The 24,041-nt window shown below is 45.0% G+C and overlaps 1 protein-coding gene across 3 annotated transcripts in view; it reads right to left on the reverse strand.

The window, feature by feature from the left end:
- The window catches only part of ARHGAP26 (Rho GTPase activating protein 26), a 490,933-nt gene that overhangs the window by 376,428 nt on the left and 90,464 nt on the right, over positions 1–24,041 (reverse strand). The gene's annotated exons all lie outside the window — the stretch shown is intronic.

The raw sequence follows: 24,041 nt of genomic DNA on the forward strand, positions 1-24,041 counted from the left end.
TAATTCCACGTGCAGCCTTCCTGCAGATTAGGCTAATCATTCAAATTACCCTCGGACATGTTTCCCTCATTGAAGGGGAAATGGCATTATGTTCAAATTCCCAGAGGAGGGAAATATGAGGCATAACTGGCAACGAGGTCTGGCTTTAATAAGGTACTGGGGGGAGTGGAGGGCGGGGATTCTGGCTTCACAGATCAACAGAGCCTCTTGGAATATAAGCATCCATGAGCCTCAGCCCTTCTCTTTAGCTCTTAGATTTGTCCCTCGAGGTTAGGGGTCACGTTTTTTCCATCTGCTCGTTTGTTTGTTTCCTCTCCAGGTACCTGGCACTGCACCCTGGCTCAGTACATGATGAACAACGCGCGTGTATGGAGGAGGGGGCTGGGGGACTGTACACAAATCCAGCTGCCAGTGTTGAGTTCACCGATCCCAGTGTTCATCCCAAGCAACGGTGCCAGTGGAAGAGCCAAGCAGGGCCGTCCTGCTGTACTCAGGTCTGAGGCTCCAACCACCGTATGGATACCAGGGGCTCCTGCTCCGGGACCACCCTCCCATCCTGAGCTCGGATGACGTGGGTCCCGAGCTAGCCGTGGCTTGTGCAAGGCCCTCCGCTCGCTTGACACCAGAAGGAGAAGGCACTTGGAGTGGAGGAGAACACAGGAGCCAACGGCCAGCAGTCCCTGGTCTCTCCCTGGTTCGGTCAATTTAATGGAATGGTTCTTGGCCAGAAGTCCAAAGATGCCAACAGGGTAATCAGGCATCTCTTAAGACTTGCCAACCCAGGCTGAGGAGATCCCTGAGAACACACATCAGTCCCTGGCAAGTCAAGAAAGAAACAGATGCATCTGAAAGTCAGAACATTGTGGGGAGGAAGGACAGGGGCGGCCACAGGCAGGCAGGGAGAAAAGGAGGGAGAATAATCTTTCCCAGACAAAGACAAAGCCCTCCGAGAGGCCCCACGTGTGGGGTGCATGGAATGTGGGCAGGTGGTCCTCAGTCTTGGCTTTGCCGGAATGTTTCCCTAATCAGAACTCACAGAGAAAGACCTGAGCAAAGAGTAAGAACAGAACTGTTTCTCTATCCATTCAGCAACCCCCCTGTGCCTCCCCAATAGGGCAAGCAGGACTCAAGCTGGACCATCTTCTCAACAAAGTGGAAAAAGAGAGAAAAGTCAGCCAGGCTTGGGAAAGCTCCCAGCACACACCTGAAAGGCCATGCTGCCAGGGGCAGCTGCCAGGAAGGATCAAGGAGTGGCTAATAATGCACGACGGGGCCTCTGTGGGGCCTTCCACAGGAGACCCACTGAACCAGGAGCAGGCCTGTTAGCTTACAACCAGGAGGTAACCTGATTTCCCTGTGCAGTGGCACACAGCACACCCGAGAAGCGCTGTGGGCCCCACAAAGCCGATAAAGAGGCCGGTGCCCTGGATGGGAGATTAGGTAACGAGTCCTGGTATGGAGTCAGTACTGGGCTGTGGGCCCAGGAGGACAGCTGGGTAGAGTGAGAAGCCCAGTTACTGGAATCTGAAAAGGAACTCACCATGGGCTTGAACGACGCATGCCAGACACAGCACTCTCTGGGTAAAGGTACAGTGGACGCCTGCTGTTTCCTTGTTCAGCATCTACTCCCCAACTTTAGGAATATCATCTCCAGCTTGCTTTGGAGAACCTCCCTTCTCCACCTGCGTTACATGGGGTCCTGCTTCTACACTGGTCAACCCCTTCCCCAGCCCCCTGCCCTCATCCCAACCTCCACTGGCCCCTGGGTTCGAGTTGCAGCTCCACCATTTACCAGCTATGTAGCTAATCCTGGGTTAGTCATAAAGTCTCTGTCAACTCACCTCACAGAAGTTGTCATCCTCTGAGTGAGGAGACCTACCGAAGCTGCGGGGCTGTCGGGAGAGCCAGCGAGACACACGGGGGAAGCACTGTACGCTGTCAGCTTCCGCTCTAGGCAAGGCTGGGCTACTCTGCCTTAATACATTAGTCCTGCAGTAACAGGACCCAGGGAAGGGAAGCATGATTACCCGTACTGAGAGCTCGGAGAACTTAAGGGACTGACATAAGAGCACACAGCCTCTAAGAAGTGGATCTGCAACTCGAGCGAGTCCTCTGAACTGAGGTCCGTGTGGGCACACCATGCTGCCTCACCCCGTTCAGATCAACTCCTCTCCATTATTTGGGACAACAGAGAGGACATCAAAAAGAGAACACCCGGGCTTCCCTGGAGGCGCAGTGGTGGAGAGTCCGCCTGCCGATGCAGGGAACACGGGTTCGTGCCCCGGTCTGGGAGGATCCCACATGCCGCGGAGCGGCTGGGCCCGTGAGCCATGGCCACTGAGCCTGCGCATCCGGAGCCTGTGCTCTGCAACGGGAGAGGCCACAATAGTGAGAGGCCCGCGTACCGCAAAAAAAAAAAAAGAGAACACCCAAAAGCCACTGCCTCTTGGCTACTGCCACCCAGTAAGAGTGCTGGCATCTTATGTAGGTGATCATGTGGGATATGCAGCTGCACAGAGACTTCTTTCTGGAGACTTTCACTCTGATGCTCACAGGAATCTCACATGCACATTCCAGTAAGAGGAGAAGAGAAGGCAGGGAGGCTGGCGCTGGGTGCATGCCAAGCTCCACGGCCCCCTGCTCATATAACCCCACTGTTTCATGTTCAGGCAGTGCAAGACACAGCGAGCAGCCAAGCAGAGGCAATAATATTTACTTTGCAGAAACATCTGTTGCTAGAAAGGCAGAATGCTGGCCAGAGTGGAGAGAAGGCGTGACTGGCAGCCTCTGGGGAGGACAAGGATCTGCTTTACAGAGTAAGTAGGCTCTGCCGCTGAGTGAGGAGACCAGGCGGGTAGGGATATGGAAGCAGCTGGAAGTCTGGGCCCTGACGGGCTGCTCCTAAAGCTGCCTGCTCACTCAGGGACCAGAGAAAATTGCCCTTCTCTTCCTGGAGATGCCATGCTCTGCCACAGCAGACACTAATTCTGCAGAGTTTAAGAGAGTAAGCTAAGCATAAACCTTTCTTTCACCAAAACAGCTGGTTTATCCTAATTTTTTAAGTTAGAATATACCTTGATTTACACAAGCTTTACCAGTAATAGCACAAGTCAAGCCACTTCCTTTTTTTTCCTTTGTAAAACTTAACACACATGTGCACAAACACATAGGCTCGTGAACACACACATAATGAAGGACTCAAGGTAACCTTACAATTATATTTATTTTCAGTGCATCTGACCTCCAAAGTTACCAAGATTGGATATAACTACCCTTAAAACGTTTTGCTACTCTGTCACATGTTCCTGGACTTAGAAACTGATTACAGTTAATAAAGACCAACTGCCGAAAGAAGCACTTGCAACAGGATTGGCCTCCTGGCTGCTTAAAACACAAGAACGCCAAAGTCCCCAGGCCTTGTTAATCTCTCCCTTCTCTGAAAGCCAATTACACTTACACTCTGTGCCCCATCATCCTGCATCTAGAATGACTCCGGAACTATTCATGAGTGGTTTTGTATCACAATGCACAGTGAGTGCCTAGGACAGGGCTGAACAAGGTAGCCCTCAAAGCCTGTTGCATCCATCTGATTGGCCACAGCAACACAACTTGGCTTGTCTGGAGTGTCTGAGATTCCCCAGATGAGAGGACCCACCATGAGAGCTGAGAGGTGGACGTGAGCCCGAGAGGTTACAGCTTTTCCCCACAAGCCCCATTCCCAGGTAAAACTTAACACACTCAAAATGAAATTCTCTCTCCCCTCCTACCGGCTCCCCAGAGAGCCAACCAAGGGCCCCTTCCTATGTCCCTCATTGGGCAAAGGGCACCATCATTCATCCTGCCACACAAGTCAGAGTCAGACACCCATGCGTCGTCCTTGACGGCAACGGTGTCCTTCCCAAGTCTGGCCATTTTGCCTCCTAAGTATCTCGGTTCTGCACTCTCCATTACTACCAGCAACCCCTAAACCAAATACCCCCATTGCCTGGATAACTGAAGCTGCCCCTCCCTGGTCTCCCCACATCCACTATTGTCCCTCCGGCAGTTCTCCACCCAATCGTGTCGGCTCCAGCAGTGAACCCTGCGACGGTTTCCCAGAGCTCTAAGAACAAAGACCAAAGTCCCTTCCAAGGCCTGAGAGGTCCTGCAGGGTCTGGGCCACCACCTCCCAGTGGGCTCTAGAAACCCTGGCCTCTGCCAGTTCCTGGAACGGGCCCAACTCCTGCCTGCAGCCCTCAGCTCAACAATTCCTTCCTCCAGGAAGCCTTCCCTGACTCATCTAATCAGACCAAACCCTGCCCCAATTTCCCTCCCAGAATCCTATGTACCTCTTCTTCACAGCAATTTTATATCTCTCAGGTAATTATTTGATTAGTATCTCCCTGACTTGTAAGTTCCATAATGGTGAGGACTGTGTCCCTTCATGCTCACCACTATCCTCAGATCATGTATCCTCAGAACCTAGCACAGTGCCTGACTGAGAGCGGGTGTCACAGAAAGAACAAAGGGAGAAAGGAAGTCAGGCACTCCACTAGTTCATCACACTCAAAGGTGAAATTCCCGATTTTATGCTTGATGAGTGAAAAAAAAGCAGATTAGGTACATTAGGTGAAACTTTCCAACTTATGTAAGTCTGGTTGGAGCTTACATATGCAAGAATGTGCTTACTGTTAACATACAACCACCTGCCCTGATGCTGTCCATTGAGGAAGATTCCCACGGAGCTGAAGAAAGAGCTGGCAGCATGCACGTAAAGTAAAACCTTCTCTACACCAAGTGACCAGGGAAAATGAGCTACAAACACGCCAACTGTTGGTCACAGCCAGGTGTCCCCTTTCAGCCCCAGCACGTCCCCAAGCCTGGAGCTAAAACAGATGAAAGAAGCATTCCCAGTTGACTCTTCTCTCTTTCCCCATATCTGGGCAAGCTGAGAACACATCCTACCAAAACCTGTGCTTGGACAGAGGCATTTCCCCAGGTCTGCATGTGGCATTTTAAACTGAGTAACTGTAAGAAAAGCAAGCGACGTCCCCTTGTTAAACGCCTGAACGCTACATTATATAAGCAAAAAGAAACAGACCATGTTCAAATGTTACAATACTAACATTTGTCTAGTTTCTGTGATGTGCAGCCTTGCCTGTGGCCTCTAGATGGCGAGCAGCTGTATCAGAGAAGGTGTGCCAAGACTCAAGGAGAAACAACAGGGCCAACCTTCAACCTGTCCCACTGATGAAGACACCCACCGGAGAAGCAAATGTCCAGGGGACATTTGTCAATCAGCAATGGAGAGAGGGGCCCTGGCCTCCATGGTGGGGAGAAGTGTCCTAATACATTCCAAGAAGCTGTGTTGATCTTATCCATTCAAGCCTGAGACATGGAGGGATGAAGTCACCACCGAGATGTCTCTCGCATTCTTTCAAATCTGGCTGGAGAAGACTCGGAAAACCTCTCATCTCTCCAAAGGGTGATATACCCACCAACCACAACAGCCACGGCATGTCACATAATGTGCATTCTGATTACACATCTGCATGCTTTCCCTAAGGCCATTTCCCCTAGAACTTCATTTCCTAAATGAGGCCATAGCCAGCACTGACTCCAGAGAATCTGTTTTTTCAACCAGAGCACTAAGGGTAATTAAATTTTCAGAGTTGATTTTTAAAATGAAATCAAATAGAGAACAAAGAAAGGTGTGTCATCCTTTTCCAGATGAGGTTTCTGATTCTATTTGCATGAAAACATCCTTCAAGAATATGGAGACCAAACCCACCTTAATCTATATCAAAATAACTTTAAATATATTATGCATTAGTTTATTGGATACTTACTGTGTAATATGTACCTACTAAGCAATTTAAATCATTTTGTCCCTACAACCATTGTACTGAGCACGTATTATTACTCCCATTTTGCAGACCAGTAAACAGACTCAGAGAGGTTAAATAACCTGTCACAGCCACACAGTTAATAACCGGCAGTTTAAGAAACCTGGTCTCACCGATCCCCAAACTCTTAACTATTATACCATATTGTCTAATTTACTCAAATATTTGAGAATCTAGTATCAGTGTGCTCAAAGGAATAAAAAGATGACATGTACACATTCCATATCCTGGAGGAGAATGCAATTTAGAAGGGTCAATCTGTGTATACAAACATAAATTAAAGCAATGCATGCTAAGGCAATCTGAGAGTTAAAAGAAAAAAAAGTAGCCACAGAAGTGTAAGAGGGATACTATTTCAGCTGGGGCCATTGAAGGAGGCTTCCCAGAAAAAGAAAAAAAAAAAAAAAAAGAATAGAAAGTGGTATTTGAAGTGCACCTTAAAAGTTCAGTAGTATTTGGATATCTAGAAATGGGAGGAGGTGCAGGGCAGGGAGGCAGGGATGGGAAGGTATTCTAGAAGCAGGAATGGGAAGCAAAGAAATGCAAAAGGAGAGGACCTACCCAGAAATAGCAGGAAGCCCAGCTTGATGGATAGCAGATAAGACTGGGAAGAGAAGTTAAAAGGAATTGAATACCAAGCTAACAAATTTGAACTTCATCCCCAAGGAAATGGAAACCAGATTTTTACACAGAAGAGAGACTAGATCAACTTAAACACTGATTAAGGCTTTCACTAAGGAGCTAGCCCAGAACTTAGTTTGGGAACTTCTACTCTGACTTTCCATCCCACTTCAACCAAGAACACACAACCACAGTCAAGGGGCTTTCTCCTTGTGGGATGACACCTCTCAACCTGGACAATGGTGCCCACCACTCAGCCTGGAGATAAGCAGAGCATGAGGGATTCAAAGAAACTCTGCTCCCTACTAAAAACTCCAAGTTCAGGTCCAGTTACGAGTGATCATTAGCATCATCACTGTATATACATAATCACAGCTGACCCTTGAACAACACGGGGGTCAATCATATAACTTATAGTTGGCCATCCATATTCACAGTTCTTCCACATCTGCAGATTCAACCAACCACAGACCACATAGTACTGTAGTATTTACAATGGAAAAATATCCACATATAAGTGGACCCACCCAGCTCAAACCCACGTTGTTTAAGGGTCAACTGTATATACAAATAATGTATACAAAGACATTTGTATTTCCCAAGTGCTATATTAGCTTTTCCTCATAAGAATATTGAGAGTTTAAGTGATTACATTTGATCTTCTATAGATAAGGAAATCAAGGACTAGCTGAATGACACTGCATGTCACATAGTAAGTGCTTAATGAACATTTGCTAATCAATGATCATTATGTTAAGTGAGTCAGCATCAGACCTACAATGTATAAAAATTAATAAAAATTAATAAACTCTAATTAAAATAGTGTCAGGGGGCCAGAAGGGCAAGCTCTCATGTCCTACAAAGTTAGTGCTCAGGAGGAAAAAGAAAGACTTCCTCTTCTTGCCTGGCAAGAACTTAGCCAATGAGAGACTGTCACAAGTCAGCCAATGAAAAGCCACTATACTTTGAACTCTCAATTCTTCCAATGGATTTACTATAGCTCTCCCAGCTTCCTTCTCCCCTCTTTGAAACAGTTCTCCTCTCCCTGCTGGGCAGGGACTTGCATGTGGCTCACCATGATTGTAGACCCCAAAGGGAAAATCTTTGTTGATTCCAAATAAACCCACTTTGTACTAGAGAAATAACTGGCAGTCTATTTGTTTGAGGTCAAGATTTTGGTGGCCCAAATGGGGATCCAGAGAAGACCCCCAATGACTCCAAGGCTGGTGAGCAAACAGGTGTGACACCCACTTCAAGCCCATTATTGCTCACTGCTTTTCTCACCAACCCTGGGGTTTGAGGGTAAGTTATTCTCCCTCTCTCCAAATCCAAGCTTCTTCCCTCTCTGCGTTTTGAACCTCTGCAGATCTTATTTGGTATATATTTTTAAGACTTTGTCCTTTCTGGTTAAGGCCTTGTTCTATATTCAAGCACTCACCTGGCACTTCAGCCTGATTTTTGAAGTCAGGCTGTTCCAATTCAAACTGTGCTAGCCTTCAGTCCATTCCTTTTGGAATAGGGGCTGTTTCATTGGAACTGTGCCACTTCAGCCTTGGGCCTGATTCCTTTTGAAGTAGGGGCTGGGGCTGTTCTACTGGAACTGTGCTGTTAAGCCTTTGGCCTGACTCCTTCAGAATTAGGCTGTGTCATTAGAGCTGTGCTGAGCAGCCTTCAGCCCAACTCTTTCATGACCAGATTGTTCCCTTAGCACTGGCTGGTAATCAATCAGCCTGCAGTCTATTTGAGCTGTTTAGGCTGTTTGAAAATTACTCTCTGCTTAAGAGAAAAACCTCTGAGAGATGGGAGCCCAGTTATGTGACTATTTTGAGGGCACTCCCCACATCGGGATTCCAGCCAATTTTGTTTAAATACCACAATCCTTCCTCAGGTGCATTCCTAACTAAATGGACCTACCTAACCAAAGGCAATTTAGAATATCAAAGCCATTATGGGGAACTTTTGAAATCCCCAAACTTTTCTTAAAACCGAATTGGACAACCACAGCTCAAAAATTTCCAAAACTGAATGAAATGCCTATTTTGATTGGTATTTTGAGGCTTCTAAACATTATCAGAAGCCTAAAATTGTCTTTCTGCAAAATAAGATCTTAAGATTAACTGAGACAAACAAATGATTAAAGAAAGATAAAGTGGCTTCTGAAGCCTCCAGCTCCTCTTCCCGGGTTCCTTTGTCCCAGGCTCTGCCTCTGGTGCCATCTTCTTCCTTTCCTTCTCTGCCACCTACACGTCTATACCCTCAATTCCCCCATATTAATAAGTCTCTGGTCGAACTTCCCTTTACTCCTGAAACTCTTCCCACCCCCTTTTCCTCTAAACCTATCAGAACCTGTTCCTCTAATTAAGTTTTCTGAGGATCCAGAGGCCAAACACTTAATTTCTTATATTCCCAAAGTTGAACTGCAAACCACAGTCAAAGATTTTCCCAAAGTAACCACAAATCCTCACAGATTTGCTGGGGAATTTAATATAGCCATTCAAATTTATCAACCTTATTGCTCTGACTTATATCTGCTAGTCATATGCTTGTAGGTGAAGGCCAGGCCCAGCATTGGATGAAAACTGCTAATAGGGAAACTCCTGAAGGTCCCTAGAATTACAACTGGAAACCAGCCCACTCACTGACTTACTGTACTAACAGGCTCAGGCAATCACTAGGCAACTTCATCAGGCAATTCCTAGGGCTTTTCCAAAGTCTATTGATCAAAACAAAATTCAGGCATTCAAACAAAAATCTGATGAACCTGTTCATAAGTATTACAACTGACTTCAGATTATTTTTAAAAGAAATTCTGGTCTTTCTTCAGATATTGATTCCATTCACACGCTCTTAACTCTATGTTTATTAATGGGCTAAACTGGGACCTTTCCCTTCTAGTAAAAAGGACCAGGATGGAATGGGAAACTATGTCCACTCCAGATTTAGTTAATCTGGCAAACCAGCTCTCTCACACTGTGGACGAGTCACCTAAAAGGAAAACTGCTATAATTCTTAATCTTCAACTACAGCAAATGAAGGCCCCCAAATGAAACCAAAACCCCCCTAGTTTCTGCTATTACTGTAAAGAGCCAGGACATTGGAAAAGAGATGACTACAAATTTAAGCGCTTCAGGTACCTTCTGCTCTCTAACCAACCTTTCCAACGTCCTCCCAATTCTCAATGGTGGGGCTGCAACGAACTATAAAGGCTCTTCCCAAGCCTCCTTCTTAATCGGCTAGGAGAAATATTTCTCCAGATTATGGATGAATCTCTTCCAGTCCTGACATTGGAGCTACACTCTCCGTGCTCAACCCCACTATGACAAAACAGCCCCAGCCTCAGGATACTAAATGAGTTCAAATAGTGAGGATCTCTAATGAACCTCAAAAGGTTCCTGCTCTGAACCTACTCCCTTTTGTGTAGGCTCTTGGAGAGATAACCCCCTTTCCTCTGTAGTTCCTCTGCCCCATCCATTTATTAGGCTTAGACTTCTTAGAAAAGTATCACGCTGAAAGGTCTTTCTCCTAAAAGGGGAAAATAACTCTAGAAGTTGACAGTAGTTATCAAAGCAGCCAACCAAGTGAATTAAATGACCCTTTGACATCTTATATTTGGTCCATTTCTGATGATACTAGAGCTGATTCTGGAAACACTGATCATTTGTCCCTATTGAATCAGCTACCAACCTTCTTAGGGGCAAAATCTCCAACTGATATTGGCAAAATTCACAGCACACCTTGCATCAAGATTCAAATAGATCCCTCAAAACCTCTCCTCAGAATTAATCAATACCCTATAAGAAGCCCTTCAAGGTACAAAGCCCATAATAGAAGACTACAAGTCTCAAGGCCTCATTATCCCTTGCACCAGGCACTATTTCCTGTAATACTCTTATTTTTATGGTAAGAAGATCTAAGGGCCGAGGGTAGAGGTTTGTCCAGGACCCCTGAGCAAGAAACAACATGATCCCTCGACACGCTGCTGTTCTTAACCCTCATACATTACTAACAGCCATTCCCACGAAAGCAAATTCTTTACTGTAATTGATGAATGCAGGGCATTCTTTAGTATTCCAGTTGAAGTTAACCAGCACCTCTTTGCCTTCACTTGGGAAGAAAAAACAATTCACCTGAACAGTAATGCCTCAGAAGTTTATTTCTCACAAATCCTGAAGGCTGATTTGGATGATAAAAAGTTCTCTGGAAGTTCTACTTTGTTGCTATATGTTGATGATTTACTTCTTTGTTCTTCTTCTCAAGCCTCCTCACTGGCAGATAACATACACTTGCCAAAGCTTTTAGCCTTAAAGGGACATAAGGTCATCAAGAAAAAACTGCAGTTTGCCAAAACCCAGGTTCAATATTTAAGGTATCTGATATCAGAACAAAGGCTATACCTAGATCCAGATAGCCTTCATGGTGTCTTAAGTTTCCCAAAACCCAAAACTAAGCAACCAACTGTGAGGTTTTCTCAGGCTAGTTGGTTATTACTGAAACTGGATTCCAAATTTCTCTCTTATGGCCAAACTTCTGTGTGTTTTACTGAAGAACCACCACCCTGACCTAATTTTATGGGAAGAACCAGACAACACAGCCTTTTAAAGGCTTAAAGGAGAATTCAGTGAACCCACTTGCCCTTGGGCATCCCAGTTATCAGATTCCCTTTTTCCTTTTTGTATAGGGAAATGAACGGAAGGGAACATCCTTGGGGTACTCACCCAAAAACATGGGGACCACCATTGACCAGATAGCACTACAGCCAGCAACTGGGCGCTACGGCACAGGGAAAACTCTTTTGTCTTGGACCCATTACTGTCATTGCCCTTTTGGTTAAGGCCAACAAGAAAATCATTGTGGGATCCCCTTTAACCATTTTTGTACCTCATGCAGTAGAAGCCCTCCTGAATTTTCATCACACTCAACATTTCTGTCAGCCACCTCACCTCCTATGAAGTCCTTGTGTTAACTGCTCCTCACTTATTACATTATAATACACTTCACCTAGCTACTCTTCTCCCCTATGTCACCGAAAAAGTCCCTCACAACTGTTCAATGCTGATAGATCACCCCCTGGCTCTTTGTGATGACCTGCAGATCATTCAAGTCTGGCAAATAGATTTCATACAGCTTCCTCCCTCCTGTTGATATAAATATATTTTAGTCATTGTATGTTTTCATACTGGACTGAATGAAGCCTCCCCCTGCAGACAGTTTACTGCCTCTTCTGCAGCTAAAGTTCTTTTGGAAAAGATTGTCCCTACCTGGGGAACTCCTCTCAACCTTCATAATGATCATGGAACCCACTTTACTGATCAAGTACTTCAACAAGTCTGCACTGTTTGACTGGTGTTATAACACTTTCACTGAGCTTATCACCCTCAATTCTCTGTTTTAGTCGAATGCACTAATGGCGTTATTAAGACTCAACTGGAAAAATTTGAAGCGGCCCTCCAAATACCTTTGCAAAAAGCATTGCTGTTGACATTTCTAAATCTGGGATCCACCCCTTCTGAAACTCAAACTTTCACCCTTTGAGACAGTCGCAAGATGCCCAATGCACTTGGCTCATGCTTCTTTTAACTCACAAATGGTAAAAGGAGAGCTACTCCAATACTGCAAAGGCCTAATTGCTTCTATTAAAAATAACCATTTTTGGGCTTCCCTGGTGGCGCAGTGGTTGAGAGTCCGCCTGCAGATGCAGGGGACGCGGGTTCGTGCCCCGGTCCGGGAAGATCCCACATGCCGCGGAGCGGCTGGGCCCGTGAGCCATGGCCGCTGAGCCTGCGCGTCCGGAGCCTGTGCTCCACAACAGGAAAGGCCACAACAGTGAGAGGCCCGTGTACTGAAAAAAAAAAAAAAAAAAAAAACCATTTTTGGATAACTAATAAGAACCTGCTGTATAAAAAAATAAATAAAATTAAAAAAAAATTATGGTAGAGCAATCTTTTCACAGTACACTCTCGGGAGGTGAATACCTTAAGTATCACCTTGCAACCTGGATGTTTCATTTACTGGAAAAGACACCTCCAGAAAGACTCTCTTCAATTTCACTGGAAAGGACCCTATCAGGTACTACTAACCAACCTTTGTGCAGCCGAAATCCAGGGAACAGACTCTTGTATTTACATAACACACCTAAAGAAAGCAGCAAACCAAACTGGATCTGCACATCATCTGGTGACCTGAATGTAAAGATTCCCCAGAATTGAAGCAGACAATATCTGATGAGACAGCTTTTCCAAGATATCTGGACCAGGCCTGCAGAAAGTTTGTCTGCCAAACCTTTGATGATGACACAATATTTCAGATGGTCTCCAATGACTATGATCTTGATAACATATGGACTTTAGATAAAAGTGCCTGAGAGGTCCCTCTCCTACCCCTCCTTATTACTTGGATGTGACCTCAGTAGGTTTCTGTGCACTTTCCCTCTGCTGTGGAACACTACACTCAGAAAAGGTCCTTCCTTACACTGAGGGACAAAAAGCTGCTAAAACCAGAAAATCAAACTCTTGACCAGTGATGCTTTCAGAGAAGGATCTTGATCAAAAGGGGGAAATGAAAAAATTGATAAACAAAAACCTCAATTAAAATAGAGTTGGGAGGCCAGAAAGGGGAGCTCTCACACCCAACAGTGATAGCAGAGCCCAAAAGGAAGTAGAAAGACTTCCTCTTCTTGTTGGCGAGAGCTCATCCTATGAGACACTGTCAAAACTCAGCCGATGAAAAGGCACTATATTTTAAACACTCAATTCCTCCAATGGACTCTTTGTTTACTATAGCCCTTCCAAATTCCTTTTCCCCTCTTTAAAAGAGTTCACCTCTCCTTGCTGGGCAGGGACTCACATGTGGCTCACCATGGTTGCAGAACCCAAATTGCAATTCTTTGTTGATCCTGAATAAACCCATTTTTGCTGGAAAAATAACTGGCAGTCTATTTGTTTTAAGTCAACAGATGAAAACTCAACCTCTAAAGACTCCAGCCTTAAATGTGAATTGCTCAGCCCTGACACAAAGCAGAACAAGAACACAGAACACTGAGGTACAGGATTCAGAACAATTACATTTACATAATGCCCCGAGACCTTATAAGACAGCAGGTCAGCACAGGAAAAACTCCCTGAAGGAAGAGAGTGATGGTTTGCTTAGTTAAAACAAAGAAATCCATTTTGTGAGGGACTAATCAAGTGAAAGGAATAAAAAAGGGTATTTCCAGGACATTCAAGTACACATGTGCGCGTGCACACACACACACAGAGCAAAGTCAAGGGCAATTCAGAAGAGTGTGAAGTGCATGGACGCCATGAACAGGGGTTCAAACCTTGGATCTGCCAATTACTAGATGTCTGACTTTGGGCAAATTACTCAACCTTCCCAAACGTTCAGATAACTATGAGGATAATATGTACCTCACAGGGTTGTCGTGGGAAGGAAGCAAGGGAGGGAGGAAGGGAGGAAGGAGAGACAGACAGAGGGGAGAGAGAGAGAAAGAAGAAAGGAAGAAAGAAAGAGAAAATATATTATGAAAGAGCAAAGCACAGGGAAGCCCTTAGATGCTGGTAGCTTAGATGCTCACAGCACAGGCTGAGTTCAAGTTTACTTGCAGGTCAGAGATAACAGAATCGACAAAAGGAGAATCTTAATTAAGAGTAAGAGTTAAGAAATTTTTGCCTCACTGATTCACCAAACTAATCAAAGAACCCCATTCTAGTGAACTATGAAAAACACATTTGAGTCCTTAAGGGTTTTCCTCACATGCTTAGAAAACCCTAATGCATCTAAAAATTAAAATTTTCCTTTCACACATTGCAGATGAAAGCAAAGGCAAAAATCCTGGACTAAATAACACTGTTTTTTAACTGACCTATAATTCAAAGCAGTATGTGTTTCTTCTTGAGAAGTTTATTAAACTCAAGTGGTACCTTTTAAATGTACTGGGGAAAGAGTGGTATCATCAAACCCTTTCTGTCAATTGCCTGGGGAAGGAGGCCAGACCCAGATGAAACAGATAAAAGAGTGAGCGCGCTCACATGACATCAAGCTAAACGGGATTTTCAGGGTTCACAGGCCTGAAGTGCCTAGCTTCCTGAGAAGCTGGAATTTGTGCTTTGCCCCTAAAACAGGCATGTTTTAGAAAACGGTGGGAGGGGGACATGAAGAAGAGACCACATAAGTCAGACCAAAGGAACCGGCAGGGAGAGTGAGTCAGACGAGTACCGGGAAGACCAGGAGGGGCCAGGGGGGCGGAGCTAGAGTGCAGGCTGAGAAGGGTGAGTGTCCTCTAGGTCAACATCACTGCATTATGCTCAAGACTGAGCAGAGGAACAGATTGGGGGAGGGACAACTAAGCCCAGCTTGGGCCTCAAGACTCAGCTTTTGCTTCTAGAATGTCCTCCCTTCTTAGAGCAGAGCTTCTCAAACTTTAAGATGCACCCAGTCACCCGGGGATCTTGTCAAAATGTTGATTCTGATTCAGTATGCCTGGAATCTGAGACTGCATTTCTAACAAGTTTCCAGGTGATGCCAGTGCTGCTGGTCCAAGCACCACACTCTCCAAGGGTTGGGATTCCCACCCAAGACCCTGAGAGCAAAGATCACAGTGTCTTTATCCTTCCAGGCCAGTGCTTAGGGCATACAGGATTTCAATATATATATGGGAAGAATGGATTCCTTGAGAGGAGTTAAACTGTAGCAGAAAGGACAGAATAGAATCTAAAACAAGAACCAGAAATGGGCTGCATCCTTGCTTATCCACCAACCATGCGTGTGAACCTAGGGAGAGTTACTTAACGTGCTCGGCCTTAGGAAAGTCATTTGAAAACCAGAAGGATGAACCACTTGATCTTTAAGGCCTTCTAGCTCTAAAACTCCACCCAAAATATTTTTTTCTGTGTCTTTTTTTAAAAACCATTTTAATGGTGAGGATATATACTAGATATTCCTCCAGCGAGGCACACCTCTGTCATTCTCAGACAGCAGTTTCCAAAAATCCAATTGAGAGAACACAGATTCTGTTGGTCTCGGCAAATAACCATAGCAACTAATACCCCCCAAATAAAAAGATGTCTTCACAATGATGTGCTGGCTCAATTAGATTAACAGGGTGACGTGTACCATCTCAAAATTTATCGTCGTAAATTTACAGTGAAAGCCAGACCTTCTTGGAAGAGGTTTATAAGTAAAAAAGAGGCCTTGCCAATAAAACAAAGATGGGACGGGGAGCCAGAAAACCTGAGTTGATGAGGAACTGGAGCAGGGCCGCCCTGCCTATCCTAGATTCACACAGACACAGCCCATCACCCAGATGTGTATCCAGAACTTGGTTAAACAGCTGCAGATCTGAGTGCCATCACTTGTACCAGGGAGTTAGCAAGGAACTGTCCTCTCTCCATGCCTCCTTCATGCATATAATGAAAGGACACCAATACTGCTCCCTCAGAAAAGGCTTCAAAGAGATTTAGCAAAAGAACTGTAAAGCTTTTAAATAAAAAAGAGGACGATTGCAAAATAGTAAATTAGGGATGGTACAGCTCATCCTGGGATGCAGATCTTCCTGCTCCAAGGTCTTTAGATGGGAGTTGGAATTGGGAAAAGAAAATGCAGCATCTATAAGTTCCATAATTTACCGTCTTTACACACCCTCAGGCCTGCCTCTTCCTGGGTCTGTGAAATCACGTTCACTCTGAACAAATTCAGGCAAGCAAGAACCTCACTTGAAAAGCAGGAAAAGGGAAGCCAAGGTCCATCACCTCCCTGTAACCCCCAAACCCTTTCCAGCAAAGGACAAAAAGAAAACAACAGACAAACCAAAAGAATCAGGGCTCAACTTCCATTCAACTGTTATTAACTCAGAAAGTCCAGGGCAGCAAAACCTGGAGCTGAAACACAAAATCAGCTATATCACTGGTGTTTCTCATCAACAGCTATGATAATTTAAGGGTAGTCAAGGCAAGACAAGGCGCGGTGAGTAAAGCGAGGCTTTCCACCAGCCGCATAAGCCTAGAATAGTGGGTATGGGCTGTGGCTTTGGGAACAAACTCGCAAGGTTCAAAAGCGCACCTCAGCCCCCTACATGGTCTCTGTACACCTGTATGAAATGGAGAAGAAAGGAAAGCTGCCTCTGAGGATTTCTGTGAAGAAAGAAATGATGCTCAGAAGTGCTTAGCACCAGGCCTGGCTAAGCCAGCAGGCAATAAATGATAGGTATTTGTAGTATAGAGTTTTACGCAATAACGTAATCAAATGTCAGGCTGACTTATTTCTGGGTAAAGATGAGAGGACCGCCAAGCCACTCGGCCTCCTTCCACCCACCTTTACGTCCACCACCCGGCTGACCTCACACCATTCCTATGATCTAAAAAGAATCCACCTAATCCCTGGGCACAGCTCAGACTCTCCTCCTCACTAATACCACGCCTCAGCACCAGAAAAGTTCAATTAAAAAAGGAAAATCTGCCTTTTGCCCCTGGATTAAATTCATGTTTCCTGAGGGGAAAAAAGAAAGTACCTAGCAATTCTGAACACAATCACACCTGATAACGTTCTGGAAAGTTAGTTTCACTTTCTTTTATCCCCTGTTTAATGAGCCACTTCCCTGCTTGCCCCCTTAGGGGAGGCTGTGCCCCCGGACCAAGCAGGGAAGTCCAGGTGGGCACCATTCCACCCTCCTCGCAGGTTCCACAGGAAACCCTATTTCCCCGCTGTACTGCCTCCTTCCCCAACTGTCCCCTCTCCAGCGCTGTCCCCCAGTCCACATAAGAAATCAGGCTTCATCTAGTTCTCAGAGTACCCCCTCACCCCACACCATCACAGAATTTGAGGGACCAAAGAGTAGTGTTTCTCAAAATATAGTGAAGCATCACTTGTGACAGACTCTCCTAGGGAGCCCAGGCCAGCTACCTGGATTCAACTTCTGGGGCTAGGGCCCAGGAATCTGGACTCCCCAGAAGTTTTCATACACGCTGAGGTTTGAAAACTGCTACCACCTGAACCCTCAGAATATTTCGTACTCGTACCAATAATGGAACCTCGCCAGATCATGAAGGAGCTCCTCTGCAAAGAGCAAGCCGGAACTTCTGACTCCTGGCAGAAGGCTTACAAATGTTCCCAAACTGACAGTAGAGGTGGGAGGAGGGAAAACCATACTTCAATTTAAAAATCACAAATTCCGAACCCTGAGCCTTTTCCCAAGAATGTTCTCAATCACATCTCCTACTGTGAAGCCCAAACAACTAACTAGGAAAGCCACTCTATTTAGGACTTGATTTGTACAGACCAGGCTCACGGCACTTGGAGCTGAAGAATGGCCCTGACTGGCTAGAAACCGATCCAGAAATCAGGCTTCCCAAAGAAGTGGCAGCTACCTTCAGCGCCTGGGGAGCCAAGTGCTCCTGGACCAGGCCTGGGCTGGGGCTGCCAATACAGGCTCTGCCCGTTTAATCTTCTCTGAGCCTGCTAATGTTAAACCTGACACAGACTGCACTGAATCCAGGATACAGGTCCACAGGGCCTGAGAGATAGGAGTACCTGAGTCGCTTCCGGGGTGTGCAGCCTCGTTCAGGGACCCACACTTGGAAGGGCCTGCTTGGTTTAATGCTATCCTGTCATCATCTTGAGATTCTTTAATTTTTATCTTTGAACTTGAGTTTTTTAAGTGGAGTCTGGTGTGATGGTAGAGCATGTATACGAGCTGAGGCAAGAGCTACAACATGAGTGTCATGCATGTCTGCCAGGGTTCCTTTTGGCCCCATGTGCATAGGGTGTGATGCCCCTTGAATAAAGGACTTTGGTGGACCCACAATGTGTGGGAGTTGAGCCAGACTAAGAGCGAGCACAAGGTAAGTGTGTGATGTCTACAACTGAATAAGCGGGAACACTGACAGCCCTGAGAAGCCACGCTTTCCTTTCAAACCAGAACTCGCGAAATGCAAAAAGGTGGCAAGAGCATCCTAAGAAACATGAATGACTGAGGAACCCTGCCATGGCCTTCCTTACTCACAGTATTTCCCTGGATAAGTGAACTATTATACTGTCCATGACAGGGCAGTCATGGTCAGTATAATAGGGCAGAGAAGGATGTAGCAACACAGTCCCATTTCCTTTCAGTCCTTGTTTATTCATCAGTAAGCCAAAGGGAGAAAGTGTTGGTAGAATGTGCAAGTATCAGGAAGTGAAATAAAAACAGTTCCGTTAGGGCACTTTTCACAGAAATAGAACAATCCTAAAATTTGTATGGAACACAGAAGACCCCAAATAGCCAAAGCAATCTTTAGAAAGAACAAAGATGGAGGTATCATGCGCCCTGGTTTCAAACTATATTACAAAGCTATAGTAATCAAAACAATGTGGTATTGAAATTTAAAAAGACACTCAGATCACTGAAACAGAATAGAGAGCCTAGAAATAAACCGACAATATATGGTCAATAAATCTACTAGAAATGAGCTAAGAATATACAATGGGGAAAGGACAGCTTCTTCAGTAAATGGTGTTGGGAAAACTGGACAGCCACATGCAAAAGAATGAAACTGGACCACTGTCTTACACCATACACAAAAATTAACTCAAAATGGATTGAAGACTTGACTATAAGACCCCACACCATAAAACTCCTAGAACAAATCATACATGGTAAATCCCATGACATCAGTCTTGGAGGTGATTTTTTGAATTTGACACCAAAAGTAAAGGCAATAAAAGTAAAAATAAACAAGTGGGACCACATCAAACTAAAAAGCTTCTGCACAGCAAAGGAAACCATCAACAAAATGAAATGGCAACCTACTGAATGGGAGAAAATATCTGCAAATCATATATCCGATGAGGGGCTAATATCCAAAATATATAAAGAATGCATACAACTCAACAGCAAAAATCCAAACAATCGAATTTAAAAATGGGCAGAGGATCTGAATAGACAATTTTCCAAAGAAGACAAACAGATAGCCAACAGGTACATAAAAAGAAGCTCAACATCACTGACCATCAGGGAAATGCAAATCAAAACCACAATACGATGTTATCTCACATCTGTTAAAACAGCTGTTTATCAAAACAACAAGAAACAAGTTTTGGCAAGGATATGGGAAAAAAGGAGCACTTGTGCATTATTGGTGGGAATGTAAACTGGCGTAGCCGCTATGCAAACAGTATGAAGGGTCCTCAAAAAATTAAAAACAGAACTACCAAATGATCTAGCAATTCCCCTTCTGGATATGTATCTTAAGAAAACAAAAACACTACAGATAATCTCTGACTTACAATGGTTCAACTTACAATGGTGCAAAAGCAAAACACTCTCAGTGGGAACCGTACTTCAAATTTTGAATTCTGATTTTTTTTCAGGCTAGCAGTATGCAATATGAGCCTCTCTCATGATGCTGGGAAGTGGCAGGAAGCCACAGCTCCCAGTCAGCCACACAATCACAAGAGTAAACAACTGATACACTGACAACAATTCTGTTTTTCACTTTCAGTACAATATTCAATAAATTACATGAGATATTCAACACTTACAAAATAGGCTTTGCATTAGATAATTTTGCCCAACTGTAGGCTAATGTAAGTGTTCTGAGCATACTTAAGGTAGGCTAGGCTAAGCTATGATATTCAGTAGGTAAGATGTATTAAATGCATTTTTTACTTACATTTTCAACTTACAATGGGTTTATCAGGACATAACCCCATCATAAGTCAAGGAAGATCTGCAATGCAAAAAGATATATGAACCCCATGTTCTGTGCAGCATTATTAACAATACCCTAGACATGGAAACAACCTACGTGTCCATTAATGGATAAATAAAGAAAATGTAATGTGGGTGTGTGGGTGTGTGTGGGCGTGTGTGCGCACACGCGCGTGTGCTAGAATATTATTCATCCATAAAAAAGAATGGAATCTTGCTATTTGTGGCAACCTGGATGGACCCTGAGAACATTATACTAAGTGAAATAAGTCACAGAAAGACAAATGATGTGGGATTTCACTTGTATGTGGAATCTTAGGGGAAAAAAAAAAAAAAAACACTACCTCATAGATACAGAGAACAGACTGGTGGTTACCAGAGGCAGGGGGTGGCAGACAGGCAAAATGGGTGAAGGTGGTCAAAAGGCACAAACTTCCCATTATAAAATAAAGTCATGGGGATGTAACGTACAGCATGGTTACTATACTTAAAAATACTGCATTGCATACTTGAATTTCGTTTTTAAGAGAGTACATCTTAAAAGTTCTCAACACAAGGGAAAAGAAAATTTGTAACTACGTATGGTGACAGATTTTAACTAGATTTATTGTGATGATCATTTTGCAATATATACAACTATTGAATCATTACAATGTACACTTGAAACTAATATGTCATATGTCAATTATATCTCAATAGAAAAACTATTTACAAAAAAAAACCAGTTGAGTCATTTTGTGCAGTGTTCTGATCAGAGCAATATTAATATGCATATGAGCTACGCAATACGAATCGTATAATTTCAGTGATTCTACATACAAGTCAGCTGATCTCACATTTACATTTAAAACTGGCATTGCACAATATCAAGATGAACAGTAAAATTCATACTAATAGTTTAAATTTTCGATTGTTCTTTCTTTAAAATATCATTAAATAACAAATTAGAAAACAAACAAACACACACTATGAGAGAGACCATAAAAGAAAAGGCCTTACATTTTAATACCTTTACCAGCACTCATTTGGGCTTTACGAACAAGGGGCCCCACAGATGAGGTAGCCAGCCCTGGGCACAGGCATGCCCGAGACTGCTTTCCCACCTGCAGTAACTTTCTCCTTTCCTCCAGCTGGCACCCTGAGGAAGAGCTCCACTGCTGCTGCATCACGGGGCCCAGGCCGGCACCATCTCTGGCCTGCACTCCTCACTGGTCTGCCCACCCCCTCCCGCTCCCCTCCAGACCATGTGTCACTCAGCTGCCCAGGATGACCTTTTCAAAAAGCAGATCTGATCTTGTCATGGCCCCTTCCAAACGCTTCCCAACTATAACTCTTCCCTTTCAGCTCAAAATAACTACAAATCTGAGTAGAGTTTGTGGGTGGGGGAAACTCGCCTCAAGGGCACATGCCACTGGCCTCGCCCTCCCTCGGCCCTCTGGCCAGCTCAGATCCTCTAATGTGCCAGGACCCCTCCAGCCACAAAGCCCAGCACGTTCCCTCTGCCCACAGCACTCCCCCAACCTTCTCCACCTTGTTGCTGTCACCCTTCAGATTCCGCTCAGAGGGTCACTTCCTCGGGGAAGTGGCCTCCTCTCATCCCCCACCCACTCTCAATGGTAAGCTCTCCCGCCTCCTAGAACTCCCCTTCCCACCCCTTTACACGATAGGTGATTTCCTTTGATTTTCGTGGCTGTTTAATGTGTACCACCAATGACATAAGAAACACCAAGCAGGCAGTAGCCAATGTGTTTTGTTCATAAATGCACAGTTATCACAATCCTAGTATGTAGTAAGTAAGCCCCCAATAACTTTTTAAAATAAATAACTTAATTCAAGTGACTCTTTTTAAGAGTTGAGTCAGGAGAGTGACAAACCCTGCAACCCTCTTTTTACATAAAGGGAAAGCTGGATCACTGAAATGAAGACCAGCCATCCCTTTATTCACTCCATTACACTCACGAAATCAAACAATGGGAACCCCATTTCCTAGGTTTAGCCTTGAAGCCACAAGACACACTTTCCCCACTCACTTTCTTCCTCATCCAACAGAATGCCTACAATGTTTTCAAGGTACCACTATTTCTATCTTAAAATCACTTTGCCTATAGGCAAATGATAGGCAAAGAATTTGCATTTGTATACCTAGACAGCATATCTAGGTATATCAGAACTTTAAATACATAATCTGGTGACAAATTACATCTTGCAAATGCAGAAGCCATCCTTTCTAATACACCAGGTACCACTTGAGGGAAAACACACACACACAGAAACATACCTTTGGGGGCAATGTTTCTTGATTTGGCTTTGGAAGGTCACCTGAAACAGATCACCCCAGGCTTTATGAATCAGAAATTCTGGGAATCAAATCTGGAAATCAGATCTGAAAATCAAATTTCCAGATTGGCAATCAAATTTGGAAATCATAGTAACTTTAAGAACCGCTGTTATAGGAAGACATTGTTGAGTCATTTGTTTAAATGCAAGGGGACTGGAGGAAACTACTGACACTGAACCTGAGAAAGCAGGGACACAAGAAAGAAAAGGAAAGCGATGTCCCGTCCTGGACCCAGAAAGTCCCTGGCAACAAGCCTCCAAGAAAGAAGCAGGAAACTGTTCCCAGAGAAGAAAAGGAGCCTGGAAAAACCCTAGGTCATTGTCGGCTAGGGTTGTTAATTATTCTGGCCACTTTATTCTTGTGGACACTTCCTCCTCTTTCAAGGTGCTCCGGGGACAGCCAGTAAGGAACCCTGACATCTGTCTCCCTCGCTTCAGGAAGGACGGGGTGAACATGAGCCAGGGAATGCACCAGCAGGGCCACCTCTTGCGGTCTCACAGCTTCCTTTAGGCTGAGGAGGGTCCTATAGCCAGGAACCCTCCCCAGAGACTGGAATTCCAGCCACTGCTGGTCCACCCTCCCCACCACCTGTCTCCTGCCTCTTGTCAACCCAGAAGCCCTGAGGAATGAGAAGGTAGACAGGAAGCCTCTCAGCACGCCTCCACCAACTTCAAAATCCCCTCCTGCAGTGGGCTGAATAATGTCCCCCAAGTTCATGTTCACCTGGAACCTCAGAACGTGACTTTATCTGGAAACAGCGTCTTTGCAGATGTAATTAGCTAAGAGAAGGTCATACTGGACTAGAATGGGACCTAAATCCAAGGACCGGAGTCCTCATAAACAGAGCAGAGGACACAGACACACGGGGAAGGAGGGGTCCGAGACTGGATGCAGTTACAAGCCAAGCAGCACCAAGGATTGCCAGGAGCCACTGAAGCTAGGAAGAAACAAGAAAAGATCCTTCCACAGAGCCTTCAGAGGGAGCACAGTCCTGTCAACACCCTGATTTCAGACTTCTAGCCTCCAGAACCATGAGAGAATAAATTCTGTTGTTCTGGGCCACCCAGTTTGTGGTAATTTGTTATGGCAGCCCCAGGACGCTAATACACCTCCTTTCTTAGGAAGCCTAAGCCTTCAAGTCACATTGTGGCCAAAATCTAGGGCTTCTGCAACAACACAAAAATGAATGCTTGCTCTTCAGATACCCTAGCCGGCCTGGCCCTGGCCTCACTGAGAGCAGCTCTCCACACTCAGGTAGTCCCGGCTTCCCTCCCAGATCAGCGCACTCCCAGGCCCTCTTCCACCCCGCCCGACACTACCGGCACCTGCCATCCCTGCCAGCTGCACACACTTTGCCCCGCCATCCTGCACCGGCCCAGGCTGGCCCCCGTGTGTGCCCAGGGCACCCAGATTTCTCCCTCTGAGCACCTTTCACACTTGCTCAGTGTGGCAGCTCCAAGAAGTCAGAGACCTTGCTAGTCCTGTACTCAATCACAGCCCGCTGCCCACCACAGGT

The sequence above is a fragment of the Mesoplodon mirus genome, assembly GCF_964341445.2.
Source record: "Mesoplodon mirus genome assembly, chromosome: 5".
Lineage (NCBI taxonomy): Eukaryota > Metazoa > Chordata > Mammalia > Artiodactyla > Ziphiidae > Mesoplodon > Mesoplodon mirus.